The 17388-nt window shown below is 35.9% G+C and overlaps 1 non-coding gene across 1 annotated transcript; it reads right to left on the reverse strand.

The window, feature by feature from the left end:
* Positions 1-14576: 14576 nt before the first annotated feature.
* On the reverse strand, positions 14577-14649 carry TRNAA-UGC (transfer RNA alanine (anticodon UGC)). Its single transcript has one exon. It is a non-coding gene; the product is annotated as a tRNA-Ala (tRNA).
* Between the last annotated feature and the right edge of the window lie 2739 nt (positions 14650-17388).

Genomic DNA, 17388 nt, shown 5'->3' on the forward strand with positions numbered 1-17388 from the left:
GTTTTCACCGGTTCAAATGAATACCGGTTTTTTGGCATTTAAGAACCGGATCCGGGACCGGTTCCCGGTCGAACCGGCCGGTCCGGTCCGATTTTCAAAACATGGTTGGTCTGGATGAGAAGAATGAATGGAGTTGAAGTAGAAAAAACGGAACAATCCGGAAGAGATATAATTATATTTTATAACAAAATATTAACTAATATGTTTTTTTTAACTTATTTACGTATGCTTTACTTTTCGTTTTAACACTAATAACTATTTTTATTAACTTTTATTTTAAATATATTTTATAACAAAATATTAACTAACATATCGTTGTTTAAACTTATGTACATATTCTTTACTTTTTGTTTTTTATACTAAAACAATAATAAATACTATTAATAAATATATTTGTAAAGTTTGTTCTAATTAATTAATTTATACTATACATTAGGGTTTAATATTTTTATTAAATTTATAATATAATTATTATATAACTATATAATTATTATTTGTTATTTCCAAATAATCATTTTTATTAACCTTCTATTTTAAATGACATTATCTAATAATTAAAAATAAATAAATACATAAACACAAAAATGTGAGACCAACTTTAATCATTCATTAATCAACTAATTTAATAATTCTTCAAATACAAGACATAAATAATATTCTTTAACAATCCTCTATAATTATAAAATCATGATTATAAGGTTTCAGTTGTCTATAAATTTGCAGACGTGACATAAACATCGTTTCTCATCCAGCTGCACACGGGGCTCTGTGACGGATCCATAAAGCCGAAATGATAGGCATCAAACAATCTTCTTTTAATTGTACCATAACATAACGAGGACCACATATAAGTGAAATTGTAATAAACCGATGGTCCAAAAATTCTTCTGGGCCTTTCCAAATAGGAAAGAAAGTTAAGGAACCATGATTGGTTAAGAAAGTAAGGACCACACCAAACTTGTTAGTAATCAGAATATCTGTTTCAGGCATAAGCATCCAATGTTCTGCTAGTGCACTCGGTCTTAAGAAATACAATGAATTCCACAATTCATGGATTCCATCTGTGAAAACCGTAGCATATACATCGAATGACTATGTAACTCATATACTAGTTGTTTTCGAACGTAGAGCCATTGATCTTCGCCATACCCAAGACAAGCAGATATTGCTCGAAATCTGCAATGTCCATCACCCTCAACATTTTGTATATGTGATACGTATGGATGAAACACGAGTGGAATGTCATCCATTAATGGATGAATGTAGCATGACTCAGGCGCTTGGTTCTAATCCATAAATACATTTAAGTCTGGAATTGCTTCATTCATGTCTGGAACCGTGGTTACATATGAACTATGTCTTGTTGGTTCCTTGTTCATCCATGTTGAATTCAATCCATCATATTTTGATGTGGTTGAATAGCTACATCTTATAGGAGCTTGATTTGTAGAATCAGCTCGTTTTGTTGTTGTTTCTTCAAGTTTGGTCGTCCACAAGTATTTTTTTGAATTGTGGGTTCCTTAATGCGTGTTTTAATTGGTAGGAAAATATCTCTTAGCTTTCTTATCATACTTTTTTTCCTGCTTTTGACTGTTGATAGAAGTCTTCTTTAATCATTTCTAAATCATCCTCACAACGAATATCTTCATTAGCTACAGAAATTGACTCTGATATATCAAGCTTTGTCCAGAATATATCTATCGATTCTAATGGAATATACTCACCTGTATTGAAATACCATTAGTATATAAAAATTCAATATATTAGTTAAATTAAAAAAAAAATACTTGTTGAATATACTCACCCGAGTTTAAGTAAACTAATAACATGCAAACACATGGTAAGCCACAACTATGTTGTAGTTTACAACCACAGTTTAACGAGTCAATTTGATTTTCACTCAAGAAGTTCCCCAACTATTTTATCGAGATCTTCATGTAAAAATGAACCCCACAATAATCTAAAACATGGCAAGTCGTGTTCCCGTTTACGGACAATTCTACTCTTTTCAAGACTATCTTGTATCGATGGAAGTTGAGACCTCACTAATTGATCAAGACAACCAATAAATTTATCAAGAGAAGAATTTGTGTCATCTAAGTACTTCTTTAGATTTGAATGTGCGCTCTCAACTCTATTTGTAGTTCGTTGTCCAAAGTTGAGATGTTGATCGATCCAGACTAAGATAAACATTTCCTTATATTTGTTTAACCAAACTTCATCCAGATAATTTAAAACATTTGTAATTATATAAATGTTATTATCTATAAAAATAATCTAAAATCATAAATAACAAGTTAAAAAATAATAAGATTTGTACCTTGATATTTTCTCAACATCGATTGGAGTGTTTTGTAGTTATCATTGTACACTATCCATGTTGGAGAGTCAACAAGTACAGTCCACATTATATGAAAGGGTTTCCACTCATCGTCTATCTTGAATCTTCTCCTCCAACGCTTTCTAATATTTTCAGTAATGTGCCATCTACAAAGTAACCGAGTGGCACCGGGGAAAACTTGTTGACATGCGTTCATCAGTGCCAATTCCCTGTCTGTGGCTATAATGTGTGGGTGCATGCACTTGTCTAATGTGGATTTTAGACACGTTAACACCCAATTATAGTTCTCCTCCTTTTCATTAACGATAAATGCAAAAGCTATGCTAAATGTCTTGTTGGTTGAAGTTGTGCCAACAATCTGAACAAAAGGCATACCATATTTGTTGGTCTTGTATGTTGCATCTATTATCAAAACGTGTGGAAATGCCTTCCATATATTCAACGACCGTGGATGAATGAAGCTTGAGACGCTCATTGTATATGGTTTTTAGTGTAGAAACATTATTCTCGCCGCGCTTCTTTATTATTGAGAGTATGTTATGTGGTGTAACATTCATATTTGTCAAGTCACCCACCAATTGTTTATCGTGTTCTTTCAACCGCCTAGCAAAAGCATGTTCCTCCATATATTGTGCAGGTGGATGATTATGTTGATCATGTATCACCCTGAGGGTCCAACCGTCATATTGTTTGATGTACAAACCTACCAATTGAAAGTTATAATTGATTTTTTTGGTTCCAAAATTTTTAATTGTTGCTTTACTTTTGTATTCATGACCAATATCACAAATAAGTGTGATATAAGACACCACACCATTTTTTGTCTTTGATTTTCTCATCACGATGATATAACCAAGAGAAAATACAATGTTTCGCACCCATTCCATCAACTCATCACGAGACGTAAACACCTATTTAAAAAAAAATTGTTAAAAAATTGTAACGCAATGATAAAAAAATGTTATTATGATAAATATTATACCCTAGTGGTAGAAAACGGCGATGTCGACGTAGTGTTCATGCCTTCATTTAAATTATTTCCATTGGGATTCGATATTATTTATTAAACACTACAAAAAAAAGATTATAAAAACTAAAATTATGTATAAAGAATAATTTATATATATATATTATAAAGTTTTAGTATAGAAAACGTGTTTACTGCTACTTTACTCCAACCCATTTTGTTAAAAAAAATATGTTAGCCCATGTTAGCCCAATTTTAAAACCCATACCAATCTTCATATATAACTAAAAAAACCTAATCCTTTCATTATCCAATCAAGTCTGCCATCGCTTCCAAAAATCGATCGTCTTTTTTCTCCCAACTATCACTCTCGTCGCTGGAAATCTCCACTCCTTCAATCTCATCGTCGCCACTCTCATCGTCGGATTCAACCTCTGACTCAATGGACCTCTGCTGCTCATCACACTTATGATCTCGTCGACCACAACCGCCGTCTCTCTCCCTCGATGATTGTAGCCTTGACGATGCCCAAAGACAAGAAAAAAAATGACGAGGAATCTGGTATTCGACCTTGGTGGAACAACATTTTAACAATGACAATGGCTTTTTTAAGGTTACTTCAAAAAATCGATATTGTAGGAGTTACATGTTAGCTACAAAATGGTGATGTACAACTTAGATTAGAGATTTTACCTGAAAGTTGGCTTGATTAGTATTAATCTGAATTAAGATTTTATATAAGATTTTATATAAAAGAATAGAAGTCGTTAATTCATTCTAGTTAGTGGTTGTAACAAGTTTCAATGTAACTACTGTTAATGCTGTTAAAAATTAATTACAGTTTAAGTTACCAAAAAGCTAAAACCTATAAAAAGTATAAAATACACAAATATCAAAGTTTGACTTTTGAATTAGGCTGTCCAAAAGGGTGTCTTATTAGCAGTACCCTGTTAATATATCTTTTCGGTTGACTTATGACTTAAATGACTCGGGCTCTTGGTTCAAATCCATATAATATATCTTTTCGGTTGTTACTATTCCTGATTTATCATGACTACATAATCACCAGCAAATGCATCTAGTGGCTTAGGCTCGTATGCGGGGCGTACAAGCTTTGACGCGGGGCGTACGAGGTTGAGGTCTAAGACCCTAATATTCGGACTTTTACCATATTTAAACCATCGTTTAATCTTTGGATCTTATTTCTATCAGCTTCCTTTGCCTCTCATCATCCCTATAAACCCTAGTAGCCATTGGAGGTGAGTTTGAGCTTGGAGTGTCATAAGGAAGCCATTTTTGGGCGTGTATGCAAGGAGAAGAGCTTGTAATATAATTCTTGATCGTGGTGAAGCTTCTAGATCCAACATTTCCTTCATCTTAGGGAGCTTCTTGAGGTATAAAGTTCATACCTTGATCAACCATTGTTTAGATCTCCTTTTTGGACTTGTTTGGTCTCTTTGGTCCCCTTTTTGAAGGTCTTGATGTGTCAAGACCATTTGTGATGCCAAGGCTGTAGATCTAGTCGTTTAGTGGCCTCTTCTAGCTTAAAGGTGCAAACTTTATGGTGTTTGTGACCTCCATGCAAGCATTAAGACATTTATTAAGTTCTTTTGGGCTTTTAGGGCTTCATTAAGCCATGCATGCATGTAAAGTTGGCAACTTTACGTGATTATCCACCTCAAAAAGGTCAAATATGAGTATTGGAGCAAGTGTCTGAACCAAATAAGAGCTTAATGGGATATTTGGCAAATAAGAGGAGTACGTTGGGCGTATAAGCATGTACGCACAACGTACAGGCCCTTAATCATGTACGCTTATCATACAAGCTGAGTACGCTCCAAGTACTCAGTAGAAGGTTTCAGTATTTTGGGCCTTCGGTGTGGGCTTCGCATGTGGACTTAGGAGTTTAGGGTTATATCGTGGGTTGTAGCCTAGTTATATTAGGTGGGTGAATTTATAATGTGGACATTTAGGGTCATAAGTTGGGCCGTTTGGGCCTTAGAACTGTTAGTGTAAATGGACCAAGCTTGGTTGGGCCCATTATGAGGAATCTTCTTTTAGGCCTTTGGGCCTTGTTGCCTATTATAGTTTTGGACTTTGATGCTAGGTCCATTGATGAAGAAAAGACTTTTGGGCCATAACAAAGGGTCTTGGACTTAGGATTTTGGGCCCTTTGCATACAAAAATTAATGGGTTAGTTTGGGCACCTAAACGAGTTTGGAGCCCGAGGACAAACTAGAGCTTTTCTGACTTTGATGCATGAATACGATGTTTAGGGATAGGTTTTGTGTCAATCTTGAAATGTAGAACTGGTGTTTGTGAACTGTTGGAGTGTTACGAGGTTTTGGAGGATTGTGAGGTTTTGGAGAATTACGGGGTTGGACTTGATATGGCCCTTTATGATGATAAAATCCAAAGGTAAGATTTTTCTCATTTAGCCAGACACCGTACCTGGTCAGCGGTCCAGAGTGTGTGGTGTGAGGCTTGTGACCAGTCCGAGAGTGAAACTTGATTGAGGTGCCCTTGGGAATTGAAAATTCTTGGGCATTTGATTTCCTCCTAGGTTTTGTCCTTCTAACAAACTGATGTGACCTAAAAGGTGTAGGAGTCGGCAAAATTCCTTTCCATTTTGGATCGTCCAATGAATAGTTTTGAAAACGATATCTTTGAAAAGATTTAACTTTCTTTTGGGATTTGTCAGAAGAGATAGAAAAAGTTTTTTGTACTATACAACCCATTTGTCTAATATTTTAACTGCAGTGCCTTTTGAAAAACGGTTGGAGGAAACAGATTTTTCAAGACTTTTTTGTTTTGAAACTTTGGTTTGTTTGAGGGTTTTGTTTTTGAAATTATTTTCATGCTTTTTACCATGGGATGTAACTTCCTCTTTGAAAGCCAGTTTTGCTTGAGATTTTGGAGAACCATGGTCAGAAGTGTTCAACTGCGGTTTCTTGGAAAGCTTTGTTTGTTTTTGAAAAGGTGGACTTGAGTCATCTGAACTAGAAGACTCAGGACTCTGAGAGCATTGACCGTATTCAAAATTTTCTATGGGTAACTCATGGAGAATGGGTTGAATGGTCATGGTGCTCTTGACTGCGGTCTGCGGTAAGGAAGACTAGACTACCACATAGTAAGTCAAAGAACGTCCCTTAGAGGGACACTTTATGGAAGGTACTTGAGAAAACTGTGGTCTAAGACTGCAGTGAGTGGGACGGCGGTCAGAGGATAAAAGTGTACAGTTTACAGTTTCATCAGGTCCTTCCATAAGAATTTCATCATCAACAATTGTCAAAGCCTGAGAATTAGGATAAATTGTGCGAGTGATGGGTACTTGATCACATGGATGATCAGAGGTTTCAGGAAGAATTTCATCGATGACACAATTATTATTTAGATTACGAATTCTACTGAAGTGGGCTCTAATGTCTTTTGGGGGAATGTTTTCTCATTGACTGGGAAATGAAACTCTCGATCAGGAGGGAGATAGGGACGGTCTTTGTTAAATCGAGGTGATGAATCCACTGCGGTGGAATACCCATTGGACCAACCCTAATTATATGTATTATCTACGGTTCCATTATTCACAAGATTTTCAATGGCTTCACTTGAATTAAACAATTTTTTGATTAACAAATTCAAACGTACATTTTCTTTTTGGCCTAGATCCCTTTGATTCGAAGCTATTCCTAACTGAATTTCACATAAAATTTGGGCATCCTTTTCTGACACCAAGTCTCTTTCTAACGTGGAAACTTATAGTCTCTTGTCTTCTAGTCGTCCTCTTACATGAAACATTTCTTAGGATGCTATGTTCTTCTCATCTAAGGCCTAGTTATAGTCTGAAAGGATGGTAACACAAGTGTCATTAAGGTTGTTTAAGAAGGGTTGACAATCATGCATGACATAATTATTAGTTTGGATCATGAGTTTTACTTGTTCAACAATGCTTAGAGTTCCATCTTTTACCACGAAGCAGTAGTTTTTCTCTAGCTTTTTTGATCCATCCTCATCAGTAGTTGCCATCACAAAAATTTTTCCCTTGCCCTTGATGTTGTTGAAGTCTTCATCTTCATCCCCTGACGACCAAACTTGATGATCCCTCTTCACTTGGGCCACATATGCCCTTTCCTTTTCTTTTTCATCCATCTCCTGTGCCATTCTGAGATAGAATTCTTTATCCTTCACCACATTGGCTTTACATACTTTAGAAAAGCGGTTTCTTTTGTTGCATTTGTGACAAATGACAATATCATCTTTAACTTTGATTGAGGTATCAGAGTTAGTTAGCTTGACAGGTTGTGGGGCCTCTTTGGATTGATGAGTGTTCAGAGGTTGGGGAGACTGGTGAGGTTTTTAGGATATCGAGAATGATTGTTTGGTGGATTGAAGTTTCAGTTGAAGGGAGGTTTGGTGAACTTCTGATTTTTGCAAAAGGAGGTTGGTGGTAACTTGTTGAATTGTTAGCTAACAAGAACACTTGCATTTTGGAATTCTTCTTCAACATCATATTCTGTATCGGCTTCGTATGACTGTCGTGGGTTGTCATATGAGGAAGGGTAAGGTTCATATGGTTAGATGGTTTTGTTTTGAGTTATGAGTGCAAGTGGACCTCCGAAGTCTACACAATCTTTGAGCATGATTGATTCTTGTGCCTTGAGTTCTCCATACAACTTGAAGAGAGACAGTGAGTGAATCTTCCTATCATCTTGGACTATCATTTTCACCGTAGTCTAGTGTTTCCCCAAACCATTAAGAAACTGAAGATTGGTTTCATGGTTGCTTCAAATAGTGGAAACATTTGATAAATTGGTGACAATGAGGTTGAATCTGTTAAAGAAGTCCTCAAGACTCTCATCAGGATGAGCTTTGAAGTTGTTAAACTCATTAAGTGCGGTGGTGAGATTCTTTCCTTGATCTTGCTCAGAGCGTTCATATAGATTTTTGAGGACATCCTAGATTTATTTGGCTGATTTGCAGTTGATTATGATGTCAAAATTGTTTGGGGCCCATCCACATGAGATTTCATAGAAAGCAACATCATCACTTTCCATTTTATCCAGATCATCTTTAGTGGGACAGTTCATTGTAGCTTGACCTCCACCTAGTCTGGCTTGAGCACCATCAGCTTGAACTGGAGAGAGAATGGGGACATGAGGTCCTTCTTCTATGGATCTCCACACATGTCTTCCAAGTCTTTTTAGATACCTCTCCATCCTTTTGAGACCGGTGGTGATACTAGCTTGCAACAAGGATTGGGGCTCGATTAGAACCACCAACACTGTTGGAAACGTTAAGAGATAATGCTTGTGCCATATTTCCTTGTTTTTTTTATTTATTTTTTTGGGAAAATGAGATTTAGTGGTATAGAAGGCTTTTCAAAATCAGTGTTTTGTTTAAAAAGCAACCACTTTGGCTCTGATACCAATTATTGAGAGAAAAACATTTAAGACACACACTTGAATAAACGTTAGAACAAGTTATAGATTGCGGATTAAAGTTAATCTCAAAGGATCATAAAGCTCAACAATAATAAGAAGTTAGAGTTTTTAGAAAGTTAGTTGCAGAATATTTAAGTGCGGAAAAGTAAGGAAATATAATGACAGCAAGTTATATGTCAAGTAAACACCAAACTGATTCTTAACATGGTTTGGAATCAAACACACGTTAGTATATGCTATCAGTTTAAAGTGAATGAAGTAACTAGGACTTGCTCCAAAGGAGATTCAGATCTTAATATGTTTGAGAGTAAGTACAGTAAAATCTTAGAAGAAAAGAAGATATGAATTCAGAGAGAAATTTAGATATGGAGAAAATAGAGATGAGTTGTTGTATGTTCATTTATGAAGTAAAGTACTCTATTTATAGAGAATAAACAAAGACTGAATTTCTGATAAAGTTTTCATGCAAGGCACACTGGATAATACAATGTAAACAGATAAGTTATGAAATAGAAAAACTAAGGTGTTGTTTGTTTATTCTGAGGCAAAATGTATGTAGTCTGCGGACCATATCTGTAGACCTCTGCAGTAGAAGAGGTGGACCAAACATCTGCAGTCTGAAAAAAGAAGACTGTTTGTTTTTTAACATCTGCTAGAAACTAAAATCAACTGAAATCTAAATAAACTGATTTTTTAAATATTTTTATGACTTTGCTATAAACAATTAACGAATCTAGATCAACTTTTATGTATTATCGTATAAAAAATAAAAATAAAATTGTATGAATTAACGTATATATTTGATAAAAACCAACAACTTTGGTTGCAAAGTTATAACTAAACATTATAATTAGTGATCAAAGAATTTGATACATAAATGGATGGAAATAAACTTCGATTTTTTCAATTAAATCCATTAAAAACATACCATAAATATTTTCTGAAGAAATTGATGAAACTGTATTAAATAATGTTTTATAAAATTTGGAAAAATGATATAAGAATATATTATGACTTTTTTCATATTTATATAAACAACTTCAACGAGTATTATTATTATTGTAATAAATCTTTATTTATAAATTTGTCAAAAATATCATGTTTGTATCGTCGAACGTTTTTTTTAAGTTTTGTATTTTTTTTTTCAAATTGTTTATCATTAACAAAGTTACAAAAATTATAAATTAAAAAAAATAAATATATATATATATATATATATATATATATATATATATATATATATATATATAAGATGTTAGAAGACTCTAGTCCACATCTACGCCAAGAAGAGGGCACATAGACATTTTTAAGTCTGCAATCTTCAAGAAAACAAACAGTTTGCGAAGACTAATGTATGGGCATGGTTTGCGCGGCGTAGACAGAAGAGGTCATACAAATCTGTAGACAAAAAACAAACACTACCTAAGTCTTTGTTGCTAATGACATTGCGGATGACAGAAATTGATTGCGATCAAGAAGTTCATTGCGGTTGCGAAGATGACTTTGGATTGACAAGTTAAAGAGGGTCACTTTCTTGCTTCAACATTATGAATGCTTGGATCTATTGTAGTGATGTTTTGGGATCTTTTTAGTCCCAAGATTGGATCTTTATGATTCAACTTCGTTTCTAGGCCAAGGGGTGCAACCCTTAGTGATATATGAGTCCCATAAGAAGTAAAGTTTCAATCTTTAGGGCCCATTTGTGACCATGCATGAGATCTAGCCATTTCCATGGAAGATAGTTGTTATATTCCAAGTTTAGGTTTATTTGGTGGGTTGCAAGCCACCAAGTAGTCGACTTTATGAATTAATACATGCTAAGGGACTCAGATCTGAAAAATGGGCTTAAGGTCTTAATGGAATAAGCATTTTTGAAGTTGATGGCTTAACAGGGTAGTGCGCTAGGGATACACACCAGTACGTGCATCTTACAAACCATGCAAGTTGTACGCGTAGCCTACAGAGGAGTACACTCAATGTACTCTCAGGCTTTGGGCCTTGCGATGTTTGGGCTAATCTTTGGGCTTGGCAGTTATTGGGCCACAATGGGCCATCAGAAGTCAGATAATGGACCAAGGACATGTTTGGGCTTAAGGGAAGGCCCATTTGAGGTGTGGGCCCAATTAGCAAATTAAGCCATTAGTGGGCGTTTAGTGGGCCATTAGTGGGCTTGGAAATATTAGAAGGAATGGGGCCTAGGTTATGGTCCAAATTAGATCAGGGGGTAAAATAGTCATTTTACCCTAAGAAGGATTATTGGATTTTGACTAAGTGTTATTGTTATAATGATAGCCAAGGAGTCGCGGGAGCAGCCGATAGAGATGCCTTACCGAGAGGTTCAACAACCAGCTTTGTGAGGTGAGTTTTCCTCTAATAGGAGCGGGTTGAAGGCACAAATGTTGGCCCGTTTATGTATGTTAGCATGTGCTAGACTTATGTCCGATGTCGGGGTTAGCCCGATGTAGATTATATGTTTCTGGACTTCGGCCAGACGTCGGGGCAAGCCTGAGGAATGTTTTTATGCTTGATGTCTTTGTGATTCTTTCATGTGTATGTTTATAGGTTCTGGGCTTCGGTCTAATGTTGGGGCAAGCCTGAGGAATGTTTAGCTTATATGTTATGTGTTATGTGTTCCGGGCTTCGGTCAGATGTCGGGGCAAACCGGAGGAATGTTTAGCTTATATGTTTATGTTATGTGTTTATGTTATATGCTTGTTGATATGTTATATGTATACCAGACTTCGGCCCGATGTCGGACTTCGGTCCGATGTAGGGCAGGGCCCGATGCCGGATTCATCCAATACCAGACGGGGTCTGATGTACTAGGCAAGGCCCAATGTATGCTATTATGTGATTATGTGTATGGTATGTGGTAGTTTGGGGAGACTCACCAAGCTTTTTGCTTATAGTTTTTAGTTTGGTTTCAAGTACTTCCGCTAGCAAGGGGAAGAGCTTAGGATGACTACATTGCACACACCACAGATTTTAGCATGGAATGATTTACTATGATGTTTTGTCACATGATTTTGATATATTGACATTAGTTTATGATATTTTCAAGATACATGAATTATGCTTTTATATGATGAATGCCAATTATGGTTTTTATTTATATTATAAAACGAAAATTTTGGACCTTATTTTTTGGATGATTCAGTTTTTAACTTAATCCGTTAAGTCACAACCACATCTGCCAATCTCAAATCCAATGGTCTAAATGGATAAAGTTTCCAACTTTATCCATTAAGACACACCACGTCAAACAAGATCTAGGCTTTTGTACTCCAAATGAACTAAATCATCTCCAATACTTCAATGAATTGAAGGAAGAACTAAAGGTCCAAACTTTATGAGGACAAATGGTTCAATCAACAACCCTATGTGACCAAAAAGATTTGGAGTCAAGCAAATTCCAAGCTCACCTCAAAAAATACGGACGAAAAGCGTACAAAATGGATATTAAGCATGATATAACAAATGACAAGGAAAGCTTGAACCTTTATATTCAAAAAAACATCCAAAACATGAAAATTTCTAGATCTACACTTGCTCTTCACTTTATTGCACGAAGAAGGATCTTGTTCTTCAAGCTTTAAGAACAAAAGTTGAGAAACAATATTTCCAAGGACACCAAAGTTCAAAAACAAGAGAACTAGGGTTAGGGTTTCTAAATCTCTCTCTAGAGGATGAAGGAAGCTGAGAATGAGCTAACCGTAAGGGTTAATGATACTTAAACAGCCCCCAAAACCCTAAAAAGACTTCAGCCCATGGGTTGGGGCACATCCCTCTCATAAGAAGCAAGTCCTGCTTCGATTAATTCTAGTTTTCAAATTTTAACGGAATGTTCAAATTAAAACCATATTAAATTACATACCGAGAAATAGGATCGTGCACTTGATGGTCAACTAATTTTATATAAAGTGTTTGATAGGGCTAAGAATATTTAAAAAAAATGTTATATCTATTAAATTTGGCTTTGAAATTACATTTGATACCATAAATTGGAAATTCTTAGTCTTAATTATGAATCAAATGGGTTTTGATGTGGTATGGAGATCATGGATTAGTGGATGTATAGAGTCCATAAAAACCCCAGTTCTTTTATATGATGCACCAACAAAGGAATTCTACAAGCATAGGAGAGTAAGGCAACGAGATATTTTGTGCATTTTCCTTTTAATTTTTTTTTTGATGGAAGCATTAAATATGGTTTCAAAAAGAACATGTAATCTTGGTCTATTCCATGGGGGTACAAAGCCCTAATAGCTAACTTCTATAATCTTCGTAGATACTCATATTTTTCTATTTATATTTAGGTCTAAAAGTTAACTTTTCAAAGTGCAAATTATTTGGTGTTGGGGTTGGCCCAGTTCAAATATCGACCATGGCTTCATTATTCATTGTCACTCGACTTCATTTCCATTTCCCTATTTGGAACTCCCTGTTGGAGCCAATATGGAACTTATTAAAAACTGGAAACTAGTGGTGGAAGTCTAACAAAAGATTATTGCTATGGAAGGCTAAAACTCCATCTTTGGGAGGAGAGTAACTTTAATAAAAACGTTTTAGTTAGCCTTGCGACCTACTACTTTTCCTTATTCAAAGAATATATGGAAATCAATGACAATCATTAACTCACTGGAGATAATTAAAAGGGAGTACATAGGCTAAATAAAACCTAGGTGTTGTGGGAGAAAATCACAACACCTAAATCATAAAGGGATTGGCTAAAAAGACACTAAATTTTACCATATAAACATCCTAATTCAATTTTAAAATATTTTGATTGGTTGAAATTGCATTGTTTTTCAAAAAAACTGATTATAAATAGTTAATTATAGGTTGACTTTTTATAAAGGAATCAATAAGGTGTTTAAGGGGTGTCTTATTAGCAACACCCCTTATAAAGAACGCTCGGGAGTGGAAGCCTTGGAACTTTGAACCTAGCGTTTTTCACCAAATGGAGGTAACATCAAAAGAATAATCCCTATAGTCTATGGGAAAAGGTTATTAAATCCATTCCTACTTCTAGAGTGTTGGAATTTATTCTTGTTAAAAGGGTTTTGGCGAACTCACGGAAAATATTTCAAAAATTAATTTAGATCTAGAAAAAATGAATATCAATGTGACAGAATTATTTAGATGCAAGGTGGGTAGTAGCAATATCTTCCCCTTATAGAATGACATTTGGGTTAAATCTTAGCCACTTAGATCGAGTTTTCCTACTCTATATACCATTGCTTCGAACAAGAGATGCAAAATAGTAAAATGCTACATGGCCATGGGAGATATTCGAAGCTTATCATGGTACAAGCCATGTGAACCTTCGAGCACGGTTGGATTTTTGGAGCTAGAGCGCTACAGAAATTTGATTGGGATGCTAAATATTTTCAATGACGCGGATACAAGGGTATGGATTCCTAATCAGATAACTCATTTAGAAAGTTGATTGAATAAAAAAATATTCCCTTCAACTTGGTAAGTACACTATTGGAATATTTGGGCTCCAATTAAAGCCAATTGTATCTCAACGATTTACAGAATTCCATCTTTAGTTGTTGTACCTAGAAGGGGTGTGGTCTTTAGCTCTTCATCTTGTTCGATATGTGGAGGTTTGCAAGAAACGATGGACCATCTCCTTGCTCATGTTCCTTTGTGAAAGACCTCTCATTATCCTAACTTTTGAAATTACAATTTATTATATTGAAAACTGAAATAATCAATTTAAGTAAAAGTATATGCAAAAATACATGGATTATCTTTTAACCGTAGTTCTAACTGATGTGATAATTTAAAACACAAAGGTTTAAAAAGGTTATATATATAAAATTGGAGATGCGGGGGATCGAACCCCGTGCCTCTCGCATGCAAAGCGAGCGCTCTACCATTTGAGCTACATCCCCATTTTGACATTCTTTTTCATAGCAACAACCCCTAAACTAAATTTGTCTATTAAACTTACACATTAAGATAATATATGTAGTTATTCAAATATGTATATTTTTAAAGTTTGACATATTTGTGCAAACAAAATAGAGCTATAATAAATCAAATATTTGTGAACTTTTCGTAGAGTAGTTTATGTATTTATTAAAAGTGTGATATGACTACATATTAAATAAACCTATTTCATGACTTGCAAAATGGAAACAAATGTTCCCCAGATATAATATTTTCTTCTCAAATATTTTTTTTTGGTGCCTATTTTTGCCTATTTCATGACTCGCTAATCCATCTTAACTCCTTCACTATGCTATCCCTATCGGTTGCTAATCTGAAATTTTAAGGAGAGATGTTTTTAATTTTTGGACAGGGCATTCAAAATCAATGCAGTACCTCTGGATTTACAAAAACATTATTCCTTTAGCTTCAAGGGTTATTGGTGAGTTTCCTTGTTAAAATTTCTATTTTCTGGTGTCGAATATCGCTGTTGAAAAAAAATCTAGCTCAACTACACGAAAAATCCAAGATCGATCAATCGATCGTATAAATCTATTCTCTAAAAGTATATAACAACATGAAATATTATTTGTCATATTCATTATTTACTGTCAGATGAGGACGAAGCAATTTGCTATTTATAGATAGTGGAATGTTCAACCATATGATAACACTTTGAACTCGTTATGAGTCCAAAAACCCTTGCAACGACCAACTATACGGAAGAGTAAATGCTGTATACTCAAGCATCCACTTTGGAGTGATTTTGATCCTATAAATAGCTGCACAAGGAATGATCGATTTCAATGCTAGATAACATGAAGATTAAATCGTTTATGGTTCTATGTGTTCTCTTTGCGCTTGTTTTTTTGGGCTCATCGACTGGGCAATTCGAAACACAAAATGGTGAAAACAATGGTGAGTTTGGTTGATTTTGACTCTGTTCTTTTTTGTTATTGATACATAGTCTCTTATGGTGCTTTCGTGAGCGCAGCGAATAAATCTCCCAAAGAATATCATGTGAAAAATGGATATGATGGTGGTGGCGGCGGTGGTTGGGGTGGATTCAGTGGTGGTGGATGGGGAGGACCTGATGGTGGCGGTGGTTGGGGTGGATTTGATGGTGGATATGGTGATGGTGGATGGGGTGGACGTGGAGGAGGATATGGTGGTGGTGGATGGGGTGGACGTGGAGGAGGATATGGCGGTGGTGGGTGGGGTGGGCGTGGTGGTGGTGGTGGTGGTTGGGGAGGGGGTTGTAGATTTGGATGCTGCGGTCGTTGGAACCATTATAGAGGTTGTGGCCGCTGTTGCCATTCTCTCACCGAAGCAATCACCTTTAACGAACAAGAAACGTCTCCTTAAGATGGTGGAAACCCTAGCTATATAAATAAATGTTTGCATGTGATTATATAAACAGAACACATAATCATCCATACATGATGTTTGCATGTATGTATATCAAATATATGGCAAACACAATAATGTTTGTAACTTTGTATCATTATATGGTGTGATATAAGATAAAAATACTAATAAATTCATTGCAGGCTTTACTTAACTTTTTTTTCCTAATACAGCCAGTCATTTATTTGTTATCTCGTCCATTAAAGCAAGAAAAAGAAAATCCCAAATATAGTCGACTCATGACATGCATCTGATATATATCAACTGGAGCAACTTAATAAATGATGTTTTTTAAAAGAAAGTTAAATACATAATGATTTAAAATAATATTGATCACTATTGTTAACATTTGGATCTTGATTGTAAGATCCTAGGACTCCTACTATCAAAAACTAATTGTCATCCTTATGATCGTTTTTCAAGCAAGGTCGAACCTAAGATTGTAGTATCATAAGTTCTTCCGTTGATCCATTTCCTCCCAATTCTAGGATCACACATTGATCCATGCCCTCGGAGAAACTCAAAGAAATGATGATTGCGGAATACTTTCCTCGAGGGGAGGTGCAAAAGCTTGAGCAAGAATTATGGAACCTTACGGTGCAGAACTCGGATATTGACGCATACATCTCAAGGTTCAACGAGCTATCCCTCCTATGTAATTGCCTCAAATCCAGAGACCTATGACAGTGCAAAGTGCCTGGCCAAAAAGCTTTACGATCACAGTGACAAGAAAAACACGAAAACAACAGGGGGGGAAAGCAATCAAGAAGGAGGAAACAAGAAGAATTTGGGTAACAAGCGAAAGGGATGGCAGGATGCAGGGTCATCCAAGAAATCACAGACTGTAGCAGTTCATGCTGCTACCACTCTAGTCGCACTAACCCCAGCTGCTCCAGCCCCAACCACAACAATGCTAGCAAAGTCATACGTGGGTTCCAACCCAAAATGTGACAAGTGTAATTATCACCACTAGGGGGATGCAAGGATTTCCAATGCACCAACTATAATCGAAAGGGGCACATTGTCCGATATTGCAAGATGCCCCCACAGCAAAACAAGCAGCCCAATGACAACAACGCCGGAGCCAGTCGTGCATGTTATGGATGCGGAGAAACCGGCCACTTTAAAAGCAACTGCCCCAAGAACAACAATTAGAATGTAGGAAGGGTCTTAACCATGGGGCAAGGAGAAGCGGTCGAAGATCCAACAGTGGTGACTGGTATGTTTCCCCTCAACAACTCTTATGCGTGCATTTTATTTGATAGTGGTGCTGAGCGAAGCTTCATAAGTCACAA

This window comes from Lactuca saligna, chromosome 7 (assembly GCF_052625555.1).
Source record: "Lactuca saligna cultivar CGN05327 chromosome 7, ASM5262555v1, whole genome shotgun sequence".
Taxonomy (NCBI): Eukaryota; Viridiplantae; Streptophyta; class Magnoliopsida; order Asterales; family Asteraceae; genus Lactuca; species Lactuca saligna.